General features: G+C 36.7%; 1 non-coding gene across 1 annotated transcript; it reads right to left on the reverse strand.

The window, feature by feature from the left end:
• Window positions 1–1,623: 1,623 nt before the first annotated feature.
• LOC141681354 (small nucleolar RNA R71) lies at window positions 1,624–1,730 on the reverse strand. The gene has a single exon (XR_012558793.1). It is a non-coding gene; the product is annotated as a small nucleolar RNA R71 (small nucleolar RNA).
• Window positions 1,731–6,934: the final 5,204 nt, after the last annotated feature.

Consider the following 6,934-nt stretch of genomic DNA (forward strand, 5'->3'; position numbering starts at 1 on the left):
GTTTTTTATAACAAGGCGTGCCAAAGCTTAAGGAGAAGGCGTAAGAAGACCGTATAGCATAATTCAACCAAGGCGAAGAGGATCTAGTTTAATCTTATGATTTTTTGTTTTAAGTTGTCACTTTGGATGCTAGTTTTCTTATTTGTGACCCTATACTCTTGTGTAACGTACTTGGTTTTATTATTTATTCGGTATAAAGACTACGTTTATTATACCATGTTTTCATCGAAACCCACGTTGATGTTGAGTCCGATTATGGGCTAATCGTTATCGTGGGGCTCTACTGGATTTTCCTATGGATTTCTTTAGTTAATTTGTTTGGATGCCTTAGTGTGTGGTGATTGCATGATAACCTAGTATTGGTTGTGCTTATTTGTCTTATAAGCGTCATGAACTTATAAGATAGCGTGTTAATCTCTAATGAAGCGAAAGTGAATTTAGGGGTTTAAAACTTGCCATGCTAGCATAGGTTCATGTATTTGATATGCATGATCCGTAGGTAATTTTAACCATCTTACATGCCCTATATAATCATGATAGATAAATTGTGCATTAAACCATTATGCTGTCAAATTTTATAGACATATAGGGTCTCAATATAATTGGTGTCTATTCAGCTTCTATCTCTTTTGTGGATGTCTGGTAGTATGGTATTCGTACAACGAAAGTTGGCGTTTATCAGTTTCGTGTTATCTGATTAGTGTCATCACCATTGCATGCTAAGGTTAAGAACAAAGAGGCTATTGAATAAACTAGTAATGAAACTAGAATCCCATGTTTGTGTCATATAGTAATCAATCTTTTCAATTTTCTTAGTTAATTTTTTTTTAGTATAATCTCTTAGTTAATCGTAGTTATAAACATTCTCAATTTGTTAATCGTCTTAGCATTGAATAATAACCATACCATTGTTGCATAAGTGCATTGATTGAAATTAACCTAAACCAGTCTCTGTGGGAATGAACTAGAAATAGTTCTATATTACTTGCGGTCACGTATACTTGCGTGAATATCAGCGCGTGTTTTCATCCTAACAAGTTTTTGGCGCCGCTGCCGGGGACTTGGGGTTAATTTTTAGTTTATGTGTTTGTCATCAGTGGTCTTTACTTGCATACACGTTCTCGGTCTCGTAAGAGAACACTGGATCAAGCTGAGGAAGAAGTTGTAGTAGCTAAGGAAGTTTTCGAGGAAGTTCTTATCGAGGAGAAAGTTGAAGAAGAAGCACTTATTGCAATGGGAGAACCAGAAGTGAATCTGAAGGCATTGATGGATTAATCTCAACCAAAGATTAATGATATTCAGTCTAGCATTGTCCGACTAGCCATCTCGGCTAATACCTTTGAGATCAAGTCAAGCCTGATTCAGCTGATACAGAACTCAGTTTAGTTTGGGGGTTCTCCGACAGAAGACCCCAACATGCACATCAGAGATTTCATCGAGATCTGCGACACTTTCAAGTTCAATGGAGTTTCTGAAGATGCTATTAATTTAAGGCTTTTCCCATTCTCTCTGCGGGATAAAGCTAAGTGCTGGCTACATTCTCTATCACCAGGGTCTATCACCAAATGGGAGGATCTTGCTTAAAAGTTCTTAACTAAATTCTTTCCAATGGTGAAGATTGCTGCAATCAGAAACGCACTTGCTCAACTTGCTCAGCAGTCTGGAGAATCTTTATATGAGGCTTGGGATCGCTATAAGGAGATGTTTAAAAAATTTCCGCACCATGGGATGCCTGACTGGATGATCATTAACTGCTTCTATAATGGTTTGGGTGCTACTTCTAGACCCATGCTTGATGCAGCATCAGGAGGAGCCTTATGGGCTAAATTTATGATGAAGCTTATTAATTGATTGAACTAATGGCTGCTAATGAATACCAGAATCCTACTCTAAGACTACCTCAGGGCAAGGTAGTAGGAATTATGGAGTTAGATACAGCTACTGTTATAGTTGTTCAGCTTAAGGCTTTGACTATGAAGGTGGATTCTTTGGCTAATTATGGAGTTAATCAGATCACTAGTGTCTGTGAGCTTTGTGCTGGTGCCTATGAAACGGAGCAGTGTGCTATTTCTAGTGAATCAGCTCAGTTCGTGAGCAACTTTCAGAGGTCGCAGCATCCGGTGCCAGCCACTTATCATCCTAACAACCGCAATCATCCTAACTTCAGTTGGAGTAATACTCAGAATGCAGTTCAGCAGCCTTATCAGCAATATGCATCAAAGCAATACAACCCTCCTGGTTTTCAGCAACTGTAATATGCACCAAGACAACAACTTCAGCTGCAATAATCTAATGAAAAATCTGAATTGGAGGAGTTGAGGCTCATGTGCAAGAGCTAAGCGGTTTCTATCAAGACCTTGGCGAATCAAATTTGACAAATTACCAATGCCTTGCTAAATCGTCAACCTGGTACACTCCCTAGTGACACTGAAGTTCCAGGAAAGAGGGAAGCTAAGGAGCAGGTTAAAGCAATTACATTGAGGTTTGGGAAGGTTGCAAATTCCGAATACCCTCGAGTTTCGGAAGAAGAAGCTGTGGCTAAAGAAGAAGTGCAGAAGAAAGCAGAAGTGGAACCAAGGAAGACTACTGTTGAACACACTCCTCTTGAGGGTAATACAGGGGAGAAACATATCTATCCTCCACCTCCTTGTCCTAAGAGGCTGCAGAAGAAATAGCTGGATAAGCAGTTTGAGAATTTTCTGGAGGTGTTCAAGAAACTTCATATCAACATACCTTTCACTGAAGCTCTTGAACAGATGCCTAGTTATGCGAAGTTTATGAAAAGTATTCTCTCTCGGAAGGTGAAGCTTGATGACTTAGAGACGGTTGCTCTCACGGAGGAATGCAGTGCTGTGCTCCAACAGAAGTTGCCTCTGAAGCTTAAAGATCCTGGAAGATTCACTATTCCTTGTACCATTGGAAAAGTGTCATCTGACAAATGCTTATGTGACTTGGGAGCTAGCATCAATCTGATGCCCTTGTCAATCTTTAAAAAAATGGACTTACCTGATCCAAAGCCTACTTATATGACCTTGCAGTTGGCCAACCGTTCTATTACATATCCACGAGGCATTGTGGAGGATGTCTTGGTCAAGGTTGATAAACTCATCTTTCCTGCTGGTTTTGTAATTCTTGATTTCGAGGAGGATAAGAAGATCCCCATAATCTTGGGAAGACCATCTGTAACACCCCCAAATCCGGGGTCGGGGATCCGGGTTGTCACGAGTTCCATTTCCCTTAACAACACCCAATCTTAATAAATAATCACTACTCTGTACTGTGACCCCACAATAAACACACACACCACAAGTTATAGTCTCAGAGATGAATATCCAAAAATAATCACAAGTCGTTTTATTCCACAATTATATGCCAATACACCTTAAACAGGTTTCTGAATAAATTTACATTTCTTTGCCATTATTACAATTCATAAATATACATAATCTGATACATCAAAAGTTGAAAGCCTAGCCTATTGGTAGTTCCTACCTCAGCTATGGCGGCATCAGTGCTTCTAGAAAACTGCGGAACGTCTCCTAACCTCTTGCGAATCGGGAGCTTGGTCCGGTTCATCTTGTCTATCTGATGTTGTGTGATGAAAGAAGAAAGCAAGGGTGAGCAGCAAGCCCACCAAAATAATATGTATAATGATTAACAATATATGAGCCTTCTCATAGTACTCATGAAAGTCTTGGTCAAAAGAAATGAACCAAGTTGATATCTTAATGCGATGAAGTCGCAAAATATTCAGTATATATATACATATACATATATACTTTTCAAAATCTTGGAAGTCCTCTTCCATGCATAATATACACAAAGTCCCAGTGTATAACTGTATATAAAAAAATATCGTTGCAAGGTGATCTCATATATCTAACCTTGTCTCAACGTTTTTCTGAAAATCTTTGTCATTCATAAGACAATTATTAATTAGATATAAGTTTAAAAGATGAAGTTACCAAATACTTCACTACACTTATATCATTCCCAAATACTACTTGAACTACCACCGTTCAAGTTATAATCAATTTCAAAAGTTCATCCCACTGATGAGACCACAAGATAAGACTTGAATAGATTCAATCTTTGAAATATTATTGAATGAAAAAGTTATGAGATACTTTATTTAGTCCCGATATATATATATCCACATATATATATCCCTTTAAACATTTCCTGGAACCTCTGTTATGCAAAGTATGAACAGAGTTTGAAACATCCAATGAATTTTGAAAAGGAAAAGAATTTTGGCATAAACCCGATATCTTGCTGATCAGGCAAAGATACCAATAAGTAACCTTTTCTACTGTAGATGGATGAATTCCTCACCGGTCATCACCCTGGCCGCATTAGGACCTTGCGCTAGACCGTACCCCGGCCCCTCACGCGTTGATGGACTGCCACCCAGCCACTTACACAATAATAGACCGTACCCCGGCCTGTCGCTTATGCCGACTCAATTAGATGGGCTTACTTCCCGAACATTGGGCAAGTAATCAATTCATTTACCAAAACTGCAACCTCGTTGCGAATATAAAAATACACCACAGAGCCGGATTCCCCAGGTTTTTGAGCGAGTATTTAAATCCCCTTAAAAAGGAAGATCTTAAATATAAAAAATGAGTTTTGGGATCCGCTCTGACTTTTAAAAATCATTTTGAAGACTCGAAAACACTTTAAAGAGTGTTTGGAGTAAGGCTGATTTAATGAAGTAAATCAGTCCCCAGAATATTTAGAAAATGACTGAATATTATTATTTAATATAATATTCCCATAAAGAATAATCTTTATAAAAATAATTGAAGTAGAAGTATTAAAACTTATACTTGAAATAAACATTAAATAACCAAAGATATACTTATATGAAAGTATTATCTTTATTTGAATAATCGAAAATAAGTTTGATTATTAACACCTTATTCTTTAATAGAATAAAGAATATAATTCAGCACATAATCGGAGTCATAGATCCTCAAATGAATATTCAAATAATATTCATAATAATATAAAAGAGTCATAAGTCCTCGAATGAATATTCAAATAATATTCAGATAAATAAATAAAAGAGTCATAAGCCCTCGAATAATATTCGAAATAATATTCAATAATAAAATAAAGTTTCAAGTTATCGAATAAACCTTATTCGATTAATAGTTTGGAAAACTATAACCATATATATATATATAAATATATATATATAAATATATATATCCATATCCATATAAAATCTACTCGGGATCCTCGACTCCCGGTTTTAGAAAATATTTTCACCTTTGGGTCCCTATACTAAGGGTATATGCAAGATACAACTATCCTCTAGCATAGGTATTATCAAATGAACCAACAGATATATATTTCAAGAATTATGAAACAGGCATGCATATATACCATATTAGCATACTCCAATATATTGCAAAATTTGCTAATAACAATCATGCAATATCACAAGATAATGCATATACATATATTTACATCACAATAACAGTATAACGGGTAGAAAACTTGCCTGAGCGACTGGGGGTTACGAATGGCTCGGGACGAGTCTGGTAACCTATAAACAACAAGTAAGTTGGAATTAAACCAAAGTCACTTGTGAATCTATACTTTAACTAACTTAGACTCTAACGCTTGTTTTGCGCTCACTGATTCGCTTAAGTCACTCGGGTACCCTCGGCTCCACCATTTTTAATAATTTAACCTTTACGAGTTTTAAAGCGATTCCTTCGCGAGTGACTTACCAACTGCCTAAAACACTTACCATAAATGTTTCATGCATTAATTAACCCTTTTTGGTCTTTAACCTACATTTCAAAGTAAGGCGAGGGAAAAAGTTTCGTTCGCGAAACGCCGTTACTTGAAACGGTCGTTTCTCCTAAACCGTAAATCGGAATCGAACGAACTACATATCAAAACGAAGCTCGTAACATGAGCTATCTAAACATGGCAGTGGTCACAATCTAGCAGGGGGTTCTCGGGTCCTAATGCTATGCACAAAAACAGTCCAAAGAAAATCGGACATTACGACGGCTATGTTTACGCGATTACCAATATTTATACCACTCCAATTCTTTACCAATTCACTACAAACCACCCAACCATCATCAATACATCAAACACAACTTATATCAAGGCAAAGTCAGTCCATAATCTCAAGGTTTTCCAACTTATTCAACCACAAACATGATCTACTAATCCATAACTTAAGATTCATTAACCATTAACCAAGATTCATATCCAAAATCACCACAAATCCAACCCAACTATCTAACATACATGGATCTTGCTATACATACATGGATATTTCTATATAGACATTAATCCATCCATAAACTCATCAAAACTCAAAGTTCAAACTATAAGTTAAAGGTGAAAGTTGTTTATACCTCCTTGAAGCTTCCTAACACAACCCAAGAGCTTTGAATGCCTAAAAGAACCTTGATCCTTGCTTGTATAACCTTAATCTTTCATAAAAATCCAAGAAAACTAAAGTTATTTCTTGAAGGTTACTATTCACCATCTTCTTCCTTGATTTATAGAAAAAGATTGGCTTGGAATTAGAAGCTTAAACTTATAGGAAGTATGTAACTTAACTAGGAGAAGCTAGGATAATTACCTTGCTAAATAATAAGTGGTGGAGCTTGGATCTTCAAATTTTAAGAAATGGGCCGAGAGCTAGCTTGGGAAGAATGATATTTTTGTGTTTTGTTTGATGAAAATGAAATGATTTGCTTGGTTGGTTGATTTTTGTGTTGTTTTTGGTTAATGACTTAATTAACCTTGATTTTGTGTGGTTATAATTCAACCACACTTCCTTCCCTTCTATATCATGCTTGTGTCACCTTGCACATGTCATTATGCTCCCACTTGTCCACACCTTGTGGTTTGATGATGTCACAATCCCTGGCTTCTTGTACAAGCTTGTCTCTTG

The sequence above is a fragment of the Apium graveolens genome, chromosome 8, assembly GCF_009905375.1.
Source record: "Apium graveolens cultivar Ventura chromosome 8, ASM990537v1, whole genome shotgun sequence".
Taxonomy (NCBI): domain Eukaryota; kingdom Viridiplantae; phylum Streptophyta; class Magnoliopsida; order Apiales; family Apiaceae; genus Apium; species Apium graveolens.